Genomic DNA, 22,042 nt, shown 5'->3' with positions numbered 1-22,042 from the left:
ACAATTATGAGTTTGTATCTCATGGGGAAGTTAGATTTGTGGAACTCAATGTACTAGCCCCTGGTTCCTCAGTGGTAACGCCTGGTCACTGGTTAATGCTGGATACCCAGGAGCAGATTGTAGCTCCTGCTTATCCAATCTCAATTTTGGGTCCTGCTCTTGGACTGTGCCAGATCACCACTGTTGTCGTATCAGAGATGCTAATGCCAGGGCAGAGTGGAATTGCAGAAAGTAATCCTATTGCACTCAGCTGTGTGTGGTGAAAGGAAGGAGTGGCCCATTTCCCCATTTGGGTAGACGCGACTGTCTGATGCTCCCCACCTTCACATCTGAGGAGAGGCTGTAGTGACCCCCTTTACTGGGGATGGGGCGTCCTTTGAAAACTGCTACAAATACAGTGGCTGCAGACAGAGCTGTCGGAAACCACAATGAATAAAACGACACGATCCTGGGCACTTCTGTGCTTCCGTCGCTGGTCTCTGCTTCCTCGTTATTCCATTGTTGTGTTTGGCAGTGCCTATGTGGAATTGAATGGAACAAGCTGTCACAGGCTCGTCCTGCTCCCCACAATACCAGTGCTCATCCAGCACCTTCACACCGTCTCATGCATTCCAGGCACTCAGCACTCGGACACAAATAATACTCAAGGCCAGAAGTGTGGTGAGAAATGTATACCCGGCCCAATCTGACACTGTCACTGTCGGTGGTAGGCAGAATCTTCTGGTGACGGGGCTGTCACCAAACCTCCACTTATGGGCAGTATATACCGCAGAGCGGTAACGCCACCAAACACCAGGTGATACTTAGGGCCTGATTCATGGAAGTGTTTTATAATGGCTCAATCCCATAGGAAAACGTTCCATGAATCAGGCCCTTAATGCACATTTACATTGAAAAAAGGGCCTTTTGTCTGTATTCCCCTCTACCCGTCTTTGGAAACGTTTACACATTTTCAACAAGACTTCGAATAAATAGACTGTGGACTAAAAGTATTCTGTGCTAAATTAACCCTGTAAACTCATCTCTAATCCCAAAGGAGATGGCAGGCCAAGTATGACTGAGAGATGTACATAGTGGGGTGCATGCTGCACAGACAATGCACTCCGGCTTCTAATTGCTGATGGGAGTAAGGGGCATTATGTTCAAGTCTCACTATTGAGCTTGAGTGGCAGGCCCGTTTTTAAAGCCTCATTCCTTGAGTGGCATAGGAAGTGGGTGGCAGATCAATCGAAATCATCAGTGGTATGTGTTAGACCTTATTATTGGACCAGATGTGGTTTTACTGTTGGGTCAACACTGGAATGTGGGCAGAAAAATAGTTGTGGATGGTTTCTTAAGATGCTGCCCTGAACACAGTCACATCATCGCCAAATTCTTTAGCTCATTTCTCGGTTGTAGGGGTGTGCTACCAAGGTTTGGTGCCTGCGAAGGCTGTGGTGACTGTTTGCACAGAGCAGTTACCACACTCCTCTGATAGTTGTAGAGAATCAACATGTGTATGGATCATAGGTTTAAATTGTCTGATTGTGTGGCAGTACTTATTATCATATGTCTATGCCAACTTGGGGAACAAGGGTAGCTTTTCTTTGTTTGTGTGGTGCCCCGCTGTGGGCATAGACACCTTTGGGGATAGACCATTCATGTTGGGCTCTGTGGCTTCTTGGGTAATTCTTCATGGCCATTTCTTGCATTTTTAGGCGAGAAGGTTTTGTTTAAGAAGGCACAAAACAACCTCCCATTTGCAGTAACTCAGTTTGCAAACCTGTTCACCACCTGTTTACACGAAGCTCCCTTGCTCTGTTCCCACAATTAATGGTGTGTCTACCTGAGAAAAAATGTCAAGAAAAGGGCTAATTGGCAGGCACCGTTCGATGTATGCAGGAGCCGTGGAAACGCTTCCTTGGGCTCTTCCGTGATCTTCTCCTTGCTGTGTCTTCCCCGATCAATCTTGTGCTCAGGAGCCCTGCTATTTTGTGTCTGATTTCAGTATGGCTGCATTTAGCCTCTTGCAAGGTTCTTCTGCTTTTCTTCGGTGCCTGGCACTGTGCTGTGCAAATCCCTGCAGGATCCGCCTGGCTTCAGGCACGGATCCACGCGCAACAGCTCAACGCTGATCACCACCTTAAATGCCTTCCTACAACTAATTCATCTTTTTCGTGCCGTCTTCCACATGCCAATGTTAATTACTTCCACTGCCATGCAGTTTCTTTTCCAAAGGTGTGAATGGGAGTCTTTCTTCTTTTCTTTTTTGTTGTTAAAACACAGTGCCAAAATTCCCTTTTATTTTGTCGCCAACTGCGGCGGGGATCCATAGTACTTCCTTCCCTTTAGGCGTGTGAAGAGACACTTACAAATACAGGGATTAATTGGAGCACATTCATTTACCTTGTTCCCAAATGCCCTTTGCTTTGCATGGTGCGCCCAGTTAATCTGTTTCGTTATACCTTTTTTGTTTCATTATACCCAGTTAATCTCAGCCACGTATGAAAGAGCGGCCACCACCACCACCACCACCACCCCCGCTGCATTGAAACTGATGCCTATCTGCCTCTGCGAATATGGTTGCAATATAGCACGGTGTCACTCAATAACATGCAACCCGATATAACTTTTGTCCTAGAATGAGTTGTCTAACTTAAGAAATATTTAGGGACGATCGGAAGCCGTAGAAGGGGAGCGTTCATGTGACACAGCTATATTGCTTACGCAGTTGGTCCAGGCTAAGGCTTTAGCTTCAAAACAAGGGAAAGATTACAAGACTTGGCCTTGGAGTTTTTGAACTTGACGCGCCTGCGTACACAAGTGTTGCCTTTTCATTGGCTGCTCTATACCCATTGTCTGTGGGAAGCAGAGGTGTACTGGAAGGTATAGAATGGCCTTGCACATAATAATTGAATGGAAATATTTCAAGGACGCCACGCATCCCTTTACGCATGGCCTTGGACGCCCGGCGATTGTCATTGAGTGAAAGGCGTGTTTGACCTTGACATCTCATCCACACGCTCTTCCTGCTGGCACATGATTAAATGGTATGCTAATTTAAATGAAAAGCATTGTGGCCGAACACGCTCCATGAAACATGGAAGCATTTTGTATTTCGAGGAATGCGATTTCGCGACAAGAGCAATGAAGATTTTCTATAGATTTGGTAAGACAAAGAAGATGGGAATTCATCGGTCATAACCCCACCCCATGACCATTTCTGAATGTGCAGATGAGTCTGGTCCTTTCTCACTATCTGCCGTGACCAGCTGCCGTGTGATTCTCAGAGGGCCAACAGGGAGTTGGGGTCCTGCCGATGGACCTGCATGGTCGAGCTCCAACTCTGCAATATTATCTTGGGAAAGCAAACAAAGGTCCTCTTAGGTTTCCGGTTTATATTCTCAATCAATGGAAATGCCAACAGAATGAGAAGCTTTGGCAAGAGATCTGACATAAAGTGCTCGCTCCTACTATGGGTGAACTTCCGTGCATTTTAGCATCGAGTAACACAATATCCTTTTTCTGCTTATGCCGCCGAGTAGGAGGGCCGCCAAAAGAGCTGGACAAAATGATTACATCTGCACTCCCAATCGAGGGATAGCTGGCAATTTAGTCGGTGTTCGTTAGGTTAAACTGGGGTTTCATTGCTTTTTGGTGCACCCTGAAAGTGGGCGCAAAAAATCTTACATGCAATATCAGTGACTTTGTGTTCCTTTCCAAGATATGCTTGCCTGTCGTCAGACCATCTGTGCAGGACATAGCCTGGTCATTTTAGAAGCAGGCAGAATCTCACAGAGAGTCTCTCTAGAAGCCAGCTGCTGAAAATCAGTGGGGCTCTCCCTTCTTGTGCTGCATAGGTGTCCTTGCACTGGTGATGATGTCCTCCGCTATGCAACACCATGGGCCTCATTACGAGGACGGCGCTAAGGGGTTAATGGCAACGGTAAGGATGCCGTTGCCGTTAACCCGCTACTGCCGCATTACGAGGTCCCTTATCGGGAGCTGCTAAGGGACCAGGGAGCTAATCACGCTATCAGCGGGCCCGTTATTAGCTCCATCCCCATTCCCATTCCTTTTGAGCCCTATGGGGGCTCGAATGGGAATGGGTAATGGTTCTCAGAATGGGGACTTACCGGGTCCTCCAAGGTTGGAATGACAGCGGCAAGTCCCTATTCCGAGAACCCAGATGCGGAATGCGGTAAGGGGGTAGCCATGGTGCTAATAGCACCATGGCTACCTCCTACCTCGTAATGAGGCCCCATGTCCTGCATTCAGATATCTTGGTACGGTTCTGTTCCGCTATGCAACACCATGTCCTGCATTCAGATATCTGGGTACGGTTCAGTTCCGCTATGCAATACCATGTGCTGCATTTAGATATCTGGGTACTGTTCAGTTCCGCTATGCAACACCATGTCCTGCATTCAGATATATGGGTACGGTTCAGTTCCGCTATGCAACACCGTGTCCTGCATTCAGATATCTAGGTACGGTTCTGTTCCGCTATGCAACACCATGTCCTGCATTTAGATATCTGGCTACGGTTCTGTTCCGCTATGCAACAACATGTCCTGCATTCAGATATCTGGGTAATGTTCAGTTCCGCTATGAAACACCATGTCCTGCATTCAGATATCTGGCTACGGTTCTGTTCCCATTACAATCGACTCTCCGATTTAGGGATTGTGCATTGTCAGTTACACGTAGAAATTGCACACAATTTGATGGCTTCTTTGCCAACCGAAAAAGCACGTTTCAATTTCGTTTTTTTTATGTGGGTGAACTCTGTATTAAAATGATGTTTGTTTTGTTTGCCTGGGTTCATCCTTGTTACACTCTTGCTGTTAGTGTCTTCACAGATCTGGCATGGTTTTGATAGTTTGAGCTCAATCTTTGCTATGCTCAGGAGGAGGGCTCCACAGTCCTCTTTTTTGGCTTCTCCCAATGTCTTGATCGGGCAAACATTGGAAGGAAGTCAGGGAAATCGCCTTAGATGTACTGATGGGACCTGGTGTGATATTTGTTAAGAATGTGCAAAAAAAATTGAAAAGAAAACAGGAATTTCAAAATAAAGTTCTTGGATTCCACTCAGAGTAGAGAACCATGACTGGGCCTTGCAGCTGGTGAATAGAGAGATTGCACCTGTCAGAATGAAGCCTATGCCGGACCTCGGGGCCCCCTGATGACTCTCATATTTCATATTTAATTAGGGGAGACTGGAAGGAATTAATCGGGACTGATTAAATTTAACCTCGAAAAACATTAGTTGACCGTTGTCGGATCTCACGGTAAATCCCATCCTTGACGCTGTTATGGTAAGGAGTGTGGTTTTCAGTGTCGGGCGCAGCTAAGAGAATCCACACTACTGACGTACAGGTGCCAGCACCATCAGTAGCCTTAAGGAAGTCCTCCGGCACTTGAAAAGCGGAAGTCTTCGGCTTTGCAAGCAGCAAGGCTTGGCATTAGCTGGGAAGAGGAGATTAGGAGGAGGAAAACATGTTTTCTCATATGTAACATCACATGTAAGTCCTTGGAAAACGAGCCTATTCTGGCCACAAAAACGATTCTTGGTTTGCCATGAACATGCTTTCAAATTAGGTGGGCGGCAAGAACACAATATACTTTGCAAGCCTTGCAGGACGTAAGAGATGTATGAATGAGCTTTTTAAAACTGTGCCCACAGCCCTCAATTAGCAATTGTGCCATTGCCCTTCACTGTACAATGCTCTTATGCCTATATGCATGCAACCTATGCCATCCCTCCCGCCGCGGCAATCCTGCTCGTCAAACTCCAGTCCTCCAGTGCCAAATTCACCCCAGCTTTTCAGGCTATCCATTTAAATACAGTTCATCTAAATGGGTATTCTTTACAATGTCGGTGGTTATCCTGAAATCCTGGTGTGATTAGACCCTCGAGGACCAGGGTTTCGGCCCGTCGAAAATACTGGAAAATTCCAGGTGATGGGAAGAAAAGGGGGTCGTGCAACAGGATTTGGATAGGGAAAGAGTACTTTTTGGGTTTAAGCGACAGCTTAATCTCGCACTGGTGCCTGAGGACCAGACTTCAGGCTTTAATGCAGGTACTTATCCAGGCTGGTATCGGAAGCCGCGTCTTGGGGAACCAGAAACAGCTCCTCAGCCGAGCAGCCATGCTACGCTTTCTGGTCCTCTCTGTCAGAATGTACAGGGCACGTGCAGTGCAGTTTAGCAAGCTCAGATTCCCCCATATACGGAGGCATGGCACGCTATCTTTATTGCCATTATTTGTTCATTTCAGCGGCGCCATAAATCTGTCGCTCTTTCAAAGCGAGTGAATGCAGTCATTAAAAGGGAATCTTTTCTCAGATAAATTACCCCGTTCGCGATTCAGCTCATCCCATTTCGGAAGCGATGCATTTGTGTGATTATGAATTATGAAGATTTGCATCAATAATCACAGCTGCGGCCCACAATAAATGGCAGGCCCGTCTAGCAAGCTGCTAGACGGGCCTCCCGCTCTGCCACAGGTATGGCGGCGGTAGAGCTGGGGGCGTGCGCGCAGAGCGGTCCGTGTGCAGTGCTCGAGGTGGGTGCGAGTGGTAGAGTGCTCCTTTACTTTTTTTTTTAACGCTTTACTGTTGCTATACTTTTATTTTAAAAAGAAACCGTTCTGGAATTATTTACTTTTAATATAAGAGAAGGAAGAAGTTGAAACCGGCACTGAACACGCCCTTAAACGGCTGATGTGTTTCTGTGGGGGTTTGGATTGCACGTGGGAAGGGATGCAGCGATGGGGTTTGTGGCGTGCAGGGGCAGGCCAGCAGGGAACATAGTTGCGCAACTTCCTTTCGTACACCGACCAATGCCCCTTTGGCTTTTATTTCTAACCTCCTGTTTTATGCTCCACGAATGGCCGCGCAGGTTCGATGCACAGCAGCAACTCCGCTCGCGCTGTACAGGAGGTTACAAGTGTGAACATAAACACAGAAACAAGCCCAACACCTTTCGCGTGTGGTTGATCGACTTTGTCAGGAAGAAGACCCTTTTTGGGATCATCTTAAAACGTAGCCGAGGTACTGCTCTGTAAGCGAGGCGTAAAGATCGGCTTGGTTTACATGCAGTATGTAAGATGGCTATATTAGGCTAGCGTATGGTTTTGGCTGCTATTGTTCGAGACCACGCTGGCCCTTCAAATGCCCGTGAAAGGGATGAGACCAGAGTGATGTTTAATTAGCAGGATATCATGCGCATTAGCCCGGTAAAGGTATTGGCAATGCAGATTTGCATTTGTTTCCTAGTCTTAAAAAAAAAAATAATAATAAAAATAAACAGTAGGTTTTTTTTAGAAGGGATTCTCGTGGTAGGGTACTTCTAGTGCATGGCCATATAATTTGCCTGAGTGTTGAAACAACTAAGGAAAAAGTGGACACAAATGTGATCTTTTAGGTGGCACACTGCATCTCAATTACTTATTAAATCCTTTGTCAGGTTCCTTCTCCTGGTTTTTACTGCTGACAGCATTGTCTTTGCCTGTTAACCCTTCTGTTTCCTGTACAAACTTACCAACACTAGTCCGTGTGACGGCCCTGTTCGTAATTTGGCGATTGCTGCTCGGTACAACAACAAAATGTTGACTGCCGCACAATAAATGCCACATTTGTACTCCAGCTTTATGTCAGTATATGAGAGGGTCTTCAAAGCATCTTTACAGACAGGTTTTAGGAACATTCTGTTAAGTTCTATCTGTGTCTTGTGAGATGGTCACTGTACAGTGTTGTGACGCTGATTAAAAGAAAGCTGGTAATGGGATTCCAGCGCTGATTACTGGGCGTAGCGTTCGGTCTTGACCGGATTCATCATATCAATTCAGAGGGAAAACAAACCGGAATTCAAACCACGAGAAATAGATAAAAATATTTTGCCTTCCGAGTGGGAAACAGAAGGCTCGCGTTTGCTTGAATCTGCAAACTCTACTCACTGCGAGATTTCTTGGCCCCACGGAACAACGCAGTATCGCCATAGCTCAAGTTTACAGGTGCAAAATGGCATGGAGGGCTAGGTCATGCATTAAAAATGCAGGGCCAACAGTTAATTATTATAATTGTTCTTTCATAATGCCCTTCATACCGGGGACCAGTTTCTAAGAGGATTTGAACCTCTGTTGCTATGCGCTGTCTTGCTTCCAAGACAAACACGTTGCGCTGAGCTATCCTCCCTGCCCAAGCAGTTTATACATCAGTTGAACCACAACCAGTACCCTCCAAGATTACAATTTTAAGTCAGCTGCAAACTGAGTTCGTTTTTTCTTTTAAATACAAAGCCAGGTGCAAGCCATTCGTCATTCAGACACTTTGCTTTCTTTGAGCACACCTTGCAGGGAATATTCTGAACCTCTGACCTGTTCCGTTACCTTTATATTGTGGTTACATTGAACATGAGCTGCCAGGAAAAGGTCTGACCTCTTCAACCCAATGTTTGCAGCAACATTTCATCAGCATGAATTGTCATAAGATTAACCCCAATCTGTCACCCAAAGCCCTGATTATGTTCAGCTGAACTTGAATCACGGAACTGCGGTGAAAGTTCAAGTAATTTGGAGGAATTGATTTACCTCTGCGATAAATATTACAATATCTACAGCTAATTTCGTACTCATAAAGTTTATCTTTCCCGCAGTCTTGATTCTTTGTATGTATTGTGATATCTTTTGATATGTGTGTCTTTTACTTTAGGAAGATAGCTCTTTCCCTGATGCTTTCTATATATCCCCAATCTTAAGTGTATACAACACCGGGCTAAATCCTGGAACCTCAGTTTCCTTTATCCCCCCCCTTTTGCCCCTTGTCGTTTTTTCCAAAATGTCTTCTACATGAGCAGCACATATATACTGGACTTTGTTCTCCCTGGCCTTGGCAGCCAACTTCTCTAGAGCTTTAAAAGGCCTGGACTAGCCCTGTGGTGACCCGGTCAATCATGCCTTCACTATACTTAGAATAGGCCGAGCACATCACATCTCTGCCCCCCCTGATGCATCCAGACTATATTTGTACAATATCATTATTTGTCTCTCTCCACTCACTCTTTCAGTTCAACCTCCCTTCCATTCTTCCCATCCTCCTTTCTGTATCACGTCCATCTTTAATCCCATATTTTCATTGTCCTCCCGCAGACTAAGGTATCGCGATTCCTGGGTGGGGACACAGTGCACCCTAAAACAGGGATCAAAATTCAGATTGAATAAGCAGGAGCTAAACGCTGCTCTTGGATATCCAGCACTAACCAGTGACCAGGAGCTACCATCGTGGCACAAGGAGCTAGTTCATAGCATTCCACAAATTGGTCTTCTGCATAAGATGCAAAAATATAATTTCGTCTGTTATGTAGGACCCCTTATGCTTTAAATGTTATATATTGGTGTGTCCTAATGTTTATAGCTTATCTCAAGCGCACAGAGTTAGATTCACACGGGTGTCTTTGTTCTGCCGCAGTTGGCCTGGGGAGCCAAATGTAGCTCCTTGTAGCTGTTTGCGTCAAGCTAACCCGGCTCTTTCAGGCTTCAAGCAGGAGCTAAATTGCTGCCAGCTCCCCTCAATTTCGAATCCTGTAAAAATCTCAGAAAATCTCAGAAAAGGCACTCGGAGGCCACCAACAGATAGACCTGCGTGTCCATCCCCAATGCCAATGTATCAAGAGGTATCTGTAGTGATCTTAATGCATTCTGGGACAAATGCTGTATGTCGAAAAATGTGTTGAAGTTATTGTCTGCAAATTGGTCTACGTCAAAAGGTTTTCAGAATTGTTTCCATTATTTAGATTAATTGAAGACAAAATATCCAATATTTTTTTTCTGAAATAAAAAATAATATAACTCAAAAATGTGTGTGTGTGTAATCTCCACCTCCAGCAGACTAAGGCTTGGATTCGCCTAGCAGGGGAACAGTGCGCCAGGTAATGGCCCAAAATGTTGCCCTCACAATTGCGACAGCCGAAAATTGTGACTTTTTTAGACCTCCCCTTACACCATATATATATGTGGGGGGTACATGATATAATATTAATATAGGGTGGCTGCGGGGGGTCTTTTTTGAAAAGTCGGCATTTTTGGCCATCGTAATTGTGACGGTCACAGTGATCACATAGATCCGTGCGCCACTCCAGGGAGAAGCGTAGACACTCCTACTCTGCAATGGCGGAGACTTGGGGCATTATAAAAGCATATTAATATAACTTGTGCTGTGCAGAAAAATGTAGTTATGACATATGTCAATAGTAGGGAAATTTGAAAAGGCGAGTGCTCCTCACATGCCAGTGGGATTGCATGTAATTTCTAAGGCATAAAGATAATTGCATAGCACAGTCTTCACGCCTGTCTGATGAAAGAAAATATATCTTGAAATTAGAGTCCCTTATTTTAACTTAATCCCCATTTTCCAGCTACTGCCCCCTCACGTCCCATTCATGAAACAGATGTGTACTAATTTTTTAGTTAATGAAGTCGTTAATATAGCAAGGACTTGGATTCTTTCATTTGTTAGTGGTTTATCCCATGACTATTCAGCTGTCTCTCTGGGGAGTGCGACATTGTGGCACAGCTTCCTCTCGCGACACCGCGTAGCCGGAGCATGTTGATGACATCAGCTCACGTAGTGAAGTCAGCTACTGTGGGACCAAGCTGCTCTATTGGCTACTTTCCCTCACAAGAGTGACTTCAGTGTCCTATTGCGTGAAATATTAGCACAGGGCATGCGGTCAGCAACATTCTTGAGATTCTTATAACAGTGAAATGTTAAGGGGGGACTTTCACACGTTTCAGTACTATTTTGGGATTGTGTTTATGGCTGGACTTTGGGTTGGATTTTCCCAGATCTGGCAAAAAGAAGTCTGATGGATCTCATAAAAATCCAGTTTGGCAGGCTTTCATTGGTTAATTGATGAACTGTGTTTGCACTTTAAACAGGATTCGAACCCAGGTTGTTATGACCAGGGGCAAGCCGCTTGGGGCCGGATTCACAGAAGGGTTTTATAAGGGCACAATCCCATAGGAAAACGTTCTGTGAGTCGGGCTCGTAGACACACGCCACTCATACATCTGATCAGTAGGCCAGTGAAATCGCTTGCTAGGATTGTACTCTGCAGGAAATCTGTAAATGGAGCTTTTTTTAAGTTGGGAAGGTGTGCGCCTTTTATACTTTGCCATCAACAATATAGGAAACACTCCTCTCACGTTATTTATTTTCCAGGAGTTTCTGATTAATGTTCTGAGAGTACAATCTTAAATTCATGATTAATATTTCTCTGAGGCAAATGTTTTTGGGGTGGTGATAACAAACTCCCCTTCCCTGGTCACTAAGGGGATCCCCCCAGTAAATAATGTCCATTTCCAGAACTGATTCTGTTGTCTGACTGGTTATTAAAAAATATGGTGATAATAATTACGCAGTGTGTGACCTGTTCGACCTTAAAACATAAATATGCACGCTCCAAAGGTTATATCGTTTTGCTACAAGGTGTTGTAGTTTAGCAGGTGGTTGGGAAAATACATGCTGTGTGGGAAGCCCCCTCCCACCCACAGGCACCTGGAATCCCGGGAATCACCAAGCAAAATGCCTTTGTGCCAGCTCTCTGCTCTACTCCGGCGGGGTGTTCACTCAAATGTTTCACCATGAAATAAAATCAAAGATCTTGGCACGAGCTGGCTATGCGTGCACAGGGATGTTTGCCAACCCAGTGCCTCCATGAACTGACTCTTCTCTGAGCTGACCCTGCACTGGATGTGTTGCTAGAGTTCGCCGCAATGTGTGCAGTGCTAATATCTCCACTTGCTCTGGAGTGTCCAACACTCACAGGTACTTGTGCATGTGCCCCATCCCTGATCTGCATGTCTGCTCCAGCACTCAAATGTAGGGGTGCAGTGAATGTTATACCACTTGGTATTTGTCCTAGTCACTTGCGCTTTATCGTCCTTGCCACCCTGACTTGATTGACAGCCATGCCCCGTGGGCACTTTATCACTCGCCCTCCTTCCACAAGTTCCTCTTATTGTTTCCAGCACTGACTGTGCATTCCTTCTCCAACCGCGCTGTTGCCATGCTCTATTGGTCCCCTCCTCCTCGTACTCCACATTTGACCTCTATGGCTAGTATAACCACAATGTAGGACTCCTTGCTTCTGGGCTCTGGGGCTTTGCCACCATGACGGTGACTTCTTTTGCTTTCTCAAAGGATCTGCTACTTCCTGAGTTTTCCAGTTAGTTGTGTGATCTCATTGGTTGAGAGAGTCCTTGATCATTTTCCATTGGTTTATGTGATGTGGCACCATAATAGGTGAGTGGCCTAAAGCATCCCGTTGTGTGTGCCCGTGGGGCCCCAATCACCTTCTATATTCTGGGGCTCGAGGATTTGGGGATCCTTGCCTATGTGCTCAGAGAAACGGCTGGAGCTACCAGCCGAGAGTATCCGCAAGGAGGCCGTGCCTGCGAGAACACTGTTGTATTATAACAATTCAGTAGACACAGGAAGGGCCCGACGAGAGATGTCTTCGGAATCGTTAACCCAAAATCTTACCCAGATGATCAGCATTCAATATTGCCCAAATCCAACACAGTTACATGATTAGATACTTCATAGTCACCATGAAATAAGCCAGAAATCTGCATCAGTTATTCTTAAAATCATAATGAAATGTTAAAAAGCATTAACAGTCAATATTTTTCAACATTACAAGAGTCAATGTATACACTTGTGGCATGGCTGGGGGAGAGCGGGGGCGGGGGGTTGCTTCTTTGCTTCTGCGCCATATCAGAAGGAATATTAAAAAAAACATGGCAGAAGGAATGCCAAAAATGAGGTGTAATGAATCCTCATAACAAATGCCAAGACTCTCCATCTGGAAGAGGAAGACCAATCGTGGGGCCAGAGGCAAGAGGTCGTGGTGCAATCGATGGATGTGGTGCAGGTGGAGAGGAGAAAGCGAGTAGGAAGAGCTGGGAGGAGGATGAATGCCAGTAAGGATGTGTGAAGCGGAGGATTACAATGATGCCCCAAATGTTGGAGTGCAACTAAGCCTGACGGAGGAATGTGAATAATAAACCCCAGCTATGCCACTTTCTCTGACACCACCTTGGAGACATGGGAGGCTTAAAAGGGCAAGTGATGTCACTTCCTGTAGTATGATTTGGTGAAATGTCATATGACCGAAATTCCATCGAAGTCAAAATGCATTTAATGTTACTCCTGGTATAACCAAAAAAATGTGCTGGGTGGAAGTTTATTATTACCACTGGCAGTGATCTGGGCAACCTTCTACACAAACACGTTTAGCACACCTGTGGCATTGCAGAACAGGACCAGTTTTATGCAAATAAGTAGTTGTACTGCCGCCAATCGAGGTGGGGCAGCCTGAACTCTTATAGCATGTCTCATCTGCATGGAAACACAAGCAAACCCCAGCTGCATTTCAGCCATGTTGGGGCCAAGTCTTGACATACCCCCCACTCACTCAGGGAGACAACCCATAACCAAAAAATGTGATTGGTGGAAAGTTTAGAATGACATTTAATCTGGGAAATTGCAGTGGGCAACTTTGCACACAAACCATGTTCTATCCTGTTTCTGCGGTTGCTGAAGTGGGTCTGCCTGATACTCTAGGCCACATCTCCTCTACATGGAAACAGAAGAAACCCCAGGCATGTTTAAGCCATGTTGGGCCTCATCTAGACATCAGATTTATGTCACCCCAAGTGCTACGGGTGTACCCAGTTGTGTGTTATGTTTCTGCTATGCCAGGAGACCAAAGCTACACCTCACTGACAATGCCAAATGAGGCTGTAGGGAAACGTGTGGGGGCTGCTTGTGGTCTCGTACCGGAGTGATGTGACCTAATAGTTCAAACTGGACAGTCCCTTTTTGGGGTGGAACCAAACTTGATTTGCATATGGTCTTTCCCTTTCTGTAATGGCCCGCCAGGCTGAAAGCCGATGGTCAGGAGGGTTGCCCAGACCAATACCAGAGGTTCTGATTTATTCAACTACGTCCAGGCGTCAAACTTCAGTTTAGCAAAAGTCTGCTACCCCAGCCATTTTGTTGAAGGCATGGTCTAGTAAAAATTTTTATTGTCCCAACGGGTCGGCCATGTTTTTTTAAGCCTAAGTGGCTCGATTTTAGAAAACTTTCCTATGGACCTTACCCGAGTTTTCGTCCATTAAACGCACGCGAAAACAAGCACCAGGGAGCCGCCATTTTCTGATAATCCTGTCTTTTCCCCGATCGCCCTGGCTGACCTGCTTTTGTGGCACTAAATCAATTCCCCCGCCCCTGAGCCTGACATTATCAAAACATTCATATTCCCTGCCTCTCCCCGTGACGTTACTGTGCTGCGTAGGCAAACGCGCCCAGTCGTCTTCTGCGCGACTCCACACAGAACCCGGAAACCAACACAGATCAACTCACAACACAGCGCGCCACAATTCGGAATATGAAACTGTACTTTACAATGAAACAGCAACACGGTACATTTGGTAAAGTACATTTATTTGACATTAAATGTTTAGAGAATATTCAGCAATTGCCATATGAACTCCGGAAGCCATTTATTTTCTTTTATCTGTATCCGCAATAACTGTTCCGTTTCATCTTGAGTCACGCGGTGTTCCTTTATGGTACACAGGGTGTTCATTTTCGTAAAAAGAATCACTTTGGAAGCACGGTGAACCGCAAGGCTGTTCCATCAAATAGGCACTAGTCCAGCCTAAAGGTTGTTATGTTGCTTCTAGCCACTAGTACAGCGTAAGCGCATGTGGGCCCTTGGCGATCGTCCCATAATATGGTGATCGTGCTCCAGTTGTTGACACGAAGCTGCATGTGTCTGCTGAAGAATCCATCCGCCGGTGTCTCAAACAGATGGCAGTGGCAGAAAGGGATCAAATACCTGTTATGAAAACAAAAAAATGATAATTAGTCTCGCTAGCCGAACTTCATTAATATTACTCATTTTATTTATTACGGCCGATCAGAAACTATTTGCTTGCAAGGGTAGTTCAATGGAGTATGTTCGTCTCTAAAATCAATGCGAAAAGTAACGAGATAAATCGAGGCCAACACACAATGATAAACGACAGTCTACATGCGTGAGGAATGATATGATATATGATATGGCATTTGTAACGCGCCTATACTCAAGTGTTTCTAGGTGTGATGAGGCAGGTGGGGAACAAGGGCAGACAGACAACGATCCTACTAGGCCAGGTGTCTTTCTGATCGCGCATGGGGATGGGCTGTACAAGGTTAGTTGAATACAAATTAAATAATAGGGCCAGCTGGTGGCAAGTGCAAGGTAAATGCCGGGAGAAGGGGCTGAAGGATACAGAGACAGTCCCGTAGTGCAGGGAAAAGTGGCTGGGCCATGGAGCGAGATCGTTGAGACCAGTGGACCTGCATGCCCATGTGCCCACTACGAACAGTTTTACTTGCTTTTCCTAGCTCTTCATTCATTCATTTATTCATGCATCCATTCATTAAATCTTCATTCCGGTATAAAAGCGTGTAAAGATTTACTTACATTATATTTGAAATTTCCATTGTGTCTCTTCGTAATGCAGTCTGTAAAACGGACCATGCTCTTAACAATGATTTTTCGTATACTGACCTAAAACTGAAACTCGGTCTAGTTTCTGAATTTTCTGCCTTATCGTCTCTTACGTTATTGCGCACTCCCTTCAAATGTAGTTCTTTGGGCATGGTCCCTGTCTCAAGGTCAAAAAACAATAGACCCTTATACTTCCAGTGTGACTTGTGGGCCTCATCTGGGTGCTGTCCTTCGCATTCTTTATTTGCAACATCACGTAGTATAGGCATCTATGAGAACTTGAAGTTTAGAATCCGTCTATGTAGTGCGCCTCAATGTGCAAATGGGAACTGGCTTCTCTCCCAAATGCCACGGCCCGCTTGGCTGGCGCGTTCTAAGTGCCCCAATTTTGTCACTGTTGTCTGCGAGCTTTGCAGCCCAAATTGAGACATTTAATTATTGGCGGAAGGTCAGGGAAAGTATAAAGTACCACATGAGTTGAGTTAAAAGTGAGATTTATTGTTTGTTTTATTATTTGCAATACGCAAGCCTCCCCTCCGTTAACAGGGCGCAGTATTTACATTAACATGAGAAGAGACATGAGAAAAATATATACATACACATATGTGAGGTGAATAGAGAGAATTCAAAGATGACACCCAGCTTGTTCGCCACCCATGATGGTGAAGTTAGGGGTTAGGTTTACAGGTACACTGTACAATAACATTTATTTACAAAAAGACAATCGTATTGCAATTATTTAAACCGGGATTTGTACTTCACAATCAGCTGTGCATCGGGTGGGCATGGCACAGTCGCAATGTTTGGTGGCAATGGATCACTGCTCTGTACAGAAACGTCCAAAATTCCATATCTGTGCTTCTCTAACACAGCAACAATAAGGCCTTTCACAAAGTCGAACTGCATTTCATCATAGACTGGTTTGATCACCCATTGCTTACTTCGTTTTGAAAACACCTTAGTGTAGCGAGGCATCCTTACTTTACCCGTAGTCCTAGATTGTTCACGTCCGACATTGCTGTTATGGGCCAAGACCGCTAGTAGAGTGCGATGTTTCATGCCCCGAAAGCTAAAATGCAAGCGCTTTGGCCTGTACTTTAGGCACATATTGTGGAACACCTCCAAATCTCCTGTGTGACAGAATTCTGTCAGTCCTCTCAAATCTCTTGATAGAGTTTTGTCGAAAACAATCTTCTCAATGGCTTTGTGTGTCGGTGAAGATGGAATCAACCACTTCTTCTTCCGTGCCTCCTCTGGGGACAAAGGGCCATGTTCACATTGGTGGAAATGTTCATTTGCTGTCCAGCGGTGAACGTTGGTACAGTGGTGCATCAGTGACCGCCATTTTTCAAGTAGTATTTCCACTGACCCCTCACAAGTTTTTGAGCTCCACCAAAGATGGTTGGTGATAGAATGTGACCACTGCAAAATACTTTCAAAACCTTTTTTTTTTCCTGCAGCCGAGATTTTCTTATTGATTGATTTAGCAAGATGCCATACGTCAAATTGATGTTTAATATGTGGGAATTGCTCTCTCATTGTCTTGGCAATTGAAACATGTCTATCCGTGGCTATGAGGTCGATGTGCATCCCCCTCGAATGTAGATGTTCCACTGATTTTATAAATCCTAGTTTCTCCATGGCCAATGAGGATGTACATTGTGTTACCTGCACGACCTCCGAACTCACAATTTTCTTACTATCCATGTCCTGAAAGTGGTAGGTGCAGTACTTGGCAGAAAATCCAGGGCTATCGCACTGTCCATCGCCGGCTAGCCTGAATCGTTTGCCTTCGAATGTACTTGCTAGAGACAATTGTTCAATTTTCCAAGCATCACTAATGGCCGGAAACAGATAATCACGTTGTATGTGTAGTACAGCGCTTTAGAAATGAAATGGAGTCCCAGAAACTGAAAGAAAGCCTCTAACTTTCTAAAACTGGAGCCACTAAAAAGTGATGCAGCTGCACACAGTAGATTGCCTGCTGGCATTTTCCCCAGCATTGGTTGTGCAGACCATGAGAACCTATGATTTAATCTACAGGCGGCATTTATTTTGACGTTACTGCCTTTTATTTGACGAGTCACATTAATCAATGGCTTCCCACATACATTCCCTCTAATGGAACGCACACATTTCAGCATACTTATAATTTCCATCAAACAACTGTCGAATACAATGTATTTGCTCTCTTTCATTAGACTGTCATCCTGCGTCAACGTTGTTTCGGCCTTTGACGTTGTGGAGATTTCAACACATTGGAAAGTAATATCGCTGCTATCAAGTTCTGATGCGTCTATGGATGCTGCGGCTGGTTCATTCTCTCTCATTTCAACATCTGCTACTTCAACATTGATGGGAGAACACAACAATGTCGACATGTTTTTTGGTGGCAAATTTTTGGCGGGTGTAGATTGTGTAAATTGATCTGCAACTACTTCAGAGCTATCTTCAATACATTCAATAACATCTTCTTGTGGTGGTCCGGTCGCACTGTAGCTATGGTCCAATGCAACTTTGCTGTAGTCTCCAAACACAGTTAATTCATGTTCTGGCCATTGGACATGAACATCTCGAGCCTGAACACGCCTCGCCTCAATTAATAGTTCCTCCATAGTGTACATGGTCTGGCAAGCCACATCTCTCATTCGCTTCACTGTCTGTGTGTGTATAGTTCTGACGCCCACGGGTAACTGGAGGAGAGATTGGAAAAGGGATGTTCAGTTTAAACACAAGATGGAGTGTAGTAGAATTGACTGGAAAAAAACATAATATAGTCCCCACCACAAATTTTTTTTTAAAGTTATTAACTGTTTGTAACTAACCTTTTTTTGTTTTTTTTTCTTTGCAACTTTTTTGACTCGACCTTCAACATCTGCACGCTGTAGCTCTGATTAGTTTCCGAATGTCCTCCCTTCCTCTTGCGCTGCAAGGACTTTGTTTTCTGTATCCGCATAGACAGCACAGAATGAGGCCCCATCGTCTCCCTGAAACATAGTACTTTCATTACTATGTATCAAAATATTGTTAGCATAAAACACACGTGAGGACGAACACACAGGTACATCTCAATAGCCAAATATGATTTACACATTGTGTGCAACAATCAAAGGACAAGTATTCGACCAGTGATGATCTATTTCGATGGAACTGTCAGTATCCATACCTCTGGCTCTGCATGGACTGCCATGAATGGTTGTATTGGAGAGGAGGCATCCGCATCTCCCTGAAACACAGTACTTGCATTAGTATGCTTTTCAATATTGGAAACACAACACACACTTGGGGTCGACGGCACAGGTACATATAAAGAGATAACCGCAAATGATGCATTGTCCAAAAGAATGAAGGAAAATCCAAATATGATCACATTTCATCGACTTATTTCAACGATTCCTTTACATCTGCATCATCTAAATGAGATGTTGTGATTGTGGTGGAAGCTCTGTCGTCTCCCTGAAACACAGCACTTGGATTAGTATGGTTTTCAATATTGGAAACATAACACACACTTGTGGTCGAACGCACAGGTACATATAAGGAGATAACCGCGAAAGATGCATTGTCCAAAAGAATCAAGGAAAATCCAAATATGATCACATTTCATCGACTTATTTCAACGATTCCTTTACATCTGCATCATCTAAATGAGATGTTTTGATTGTGGTGGAAGCTCCGTCATCTCCCTGAAACACATCACTTGCGTTAATAGGGAAGAAAGTATAGCAAATGGAATCACGTTATACGATCACGCATGACGGAGCTGTCATTATCCATACCTCGTGCTGCTGAAGAAGATCTATGGATGTTGCTAATGTAGTGCGCACTTCCGAAAGCTTTTGCGCCGATTCGTATACTTGAATGTCAGGCTCTGCATCAAGTGCAGGGGTTGACGCTCCAACTGCCTGAAACATAGTACTTGCATTAGTGAGGATTACAATTGCGAAAACATAAAATACACCTGGGGTCGACAGCACAGGTACATATCAACGGCTAACCACGAATGAAACATTGTGTAGAACAATCAAACGACAAGAATTCCAGCTCTGATGATGACGCTCGATGGAGCCGTCAGTATCCATACCTCCTGCTGGTGAGGAACATCTAGAAACGTTGTAGATGTGGCGGACGCTTCAGCATCTCCCTGAAAGACAGTACTTGCATTAGTATGGATAACACTAATTATAACTGAAAACAAACACCAGTGGACGATAACTAAGGTGTATATTAATTGGAAAGCAGTAAACAAACATTCTGTAAAATAATTACACGATAGAATAAAACTATTACTTGACATGCATAAAACAAGTCTGTAGCGGATTAGCCTAGTAAGATTACCTGATACGCACTAGAAGTGGTTGATAACTGCGACCACGTCAAGGATGTAGAATGTTCTTGCTTCAGATTCAAGGGATAGTCAAGAAGTTGTAAAGGTCAATTAATGATTGATAATGAAATGCCAATATTAAAAATAGCCATGTAAGCTGACAGAATACTTGAAAAATGCTCAATACAGCACAGTTCCCTCTCCCCATATATATATACATTGCGTTTGTGGGTTATGAAATCGAAAAAGAATATATTGATAAATGTCATTATTCAAAAAAGTATACACTCATATCAATATCGAAATTATTACAAGGGATAGAACACCTACAATATCAATTAATCCGTTCGGATACCTACACACTACCGCAAGGCCTAAAGCTAAATCCGGACACTTGACTCACCGGTGGCGGAATGTGGACGAATAGAGTGGGAATAGCGTTTTCGCGCAATTTCCATGTCGTTCGCCGTTTCTTCTTCTTTGTTACCCAAGAAGTTGTGTACATGTCCAAGGAAAAGTGCCGGCTGCAGATGCGGTATCGATCACCCCTCTTGTCCTCTAAGACTTGTTGGACTCTACTTTCCAGCTCATCCAGTGGATATCCGCAATGTCTGACCCATTCTCTTATTCGATCAACAGTTTTCGGGAATACATGCATTGTAGTGCCTTCAGATTTCGCATGGGTCTTCGAAGGGCAACCGCTAATCGAACAGGCAGGCATTGTTGATGAATTTGAAAAGTAAATATCGACATTATTATACAATCTTCAAGAGTAAAGATTTGATAGAAAAGTAAATGAATCATACAATGATCAATGCAAGGTTTGTTTTGGTCGCAGGAACTATACCAGTTCATTATGTGCTGCTTAGTATTTGCATAAGTTGCAGAAATGTATAATTGATGTGACTGAAATCTGAACATGTGACTTGTCCCTTGGATGTTCTGTCTTGCACGAGAAGGAAACATGCTAACATTATTGACTGGACCCCCGAGGAATGCAATTCAATCACAATAGTCACAGATGAAAATAAATAGATCTATTGATAGCATAGCAATGGAAACTGAAGTCAATACCAATGAGACCAATGAACATAGCACTATTTTGTACTCTACTGGAAAATAGATAGAAATTTAAAAATCTGCGAAATATAACCAGGATACATGGCCTTACCTTGACCAACAAACAGTTGGGTTCAGCAAGCAGAGCAGTATGTTGCGGGAGAATAGGTGGATGGCCACAGGTAGCGCACTGATGGGTATGCTCGAAGCGGTCGGTCACAGAGTTCACGGATAGCACGACGACAAGCAGATTAGCATAGAACTCAGTGGTTCCCAGGTAGCACGTTCAAGAGCTGACTTGCAAAGCACAAAGATGTTCTCATGAGACATATCGAGTGGTTTTTAAAGTATTAGAAACTGGGGTGTGTTTGTGAATGAATGACGTATGTATGTCGTGGTATTAGGGGGGCGGCCTGCCTCAGGGGAGGCCTGCCTGGAGACACGGGGTCTGAGGAGGCCATGTGACCGATGGCCCCTTGGCGTGGGACACCTTTTGAAGTGTACATGCAGTTTGGCACCTTGGCCTTTCGCGCCCCGGACAGCCCCCCATGCCAGCACTCATCCCCGGGTGTGAACCGCCTTTGATAGAGGGGGGGTGGGGATGGATGGCCCTGGGGCGTGCAGATAAGGCACAGGAAGACTGCTGAATGGAGACACACTTATGTGGATTGCAGGGGGGCGGCCTGCCTCAGGGGAGGCCTGCCTGGAGACACGGGGTCTGAGGAGGCCATGTGACCGATGGCCCCTTGGCGTGGGACACCTTTTGAAGTGTACATGCAGTTTGGCACCTTGGCCGTTTGCGCCCCGGACAGCCCCCCATGCCAGCGCGCATACACCGGCGCGAACCGCCTTTGATAGAGGGGGGTGGGATGGATGGCCCTGCGGTGTGCAGATAAGGCACAGGAAGACTGCTGAATGGAGACACACGTATGTGGATTGCAGGGGGGCGGCCTGCCTCAGGGGAGGCCTGCCTGGAGACACGGGGTCTGAGGAGGCCATGTGACCGATGGCCCCTTGGCGTGGGACACCTTTTGAAGTGTACATGCAGTTTGGCACCTTGGCCTTTCGCTCCCGTCACAGCCCCCCATGCCAGCGCGCATCCACCGGCGCGAA

The 22,042-nt window shown here is 45.0% G+C and overlaps 1 protein-coding gene across 11 annotated transcripts in view; it reads left to right on the top strand.

Annotated features, from left to right (window-relative positions):
- The window catches only part of ADGRL3 (adhesion G protein-coupled receptor L3), a 1,472,013-nt gene that overhangs the window by 738,448 nt on the left and 711,523 nt on the right, over positions 1 to 22,042 (top strand). The window lies entirely within an intron of this gene.

The sequence above is a fragment of the Ambystoma mexicanum genome, chromosome 6p, assembly GCF_040938575.1.
Source record: "Ambystoma mexicanum isolate Mex_15411 chromosome 6p, UKY_AmexF1_1, whole genome shotgun sequence".
NCBI lineage: Eukaryota > Metazoa > Chordata > Amphibia > Caudata > Ambystomatidae > Ambystoma > Ambystoma mexicanum.
This window is presented reverse-complemented; position numbering and strand designations above follow the sequence as displayed.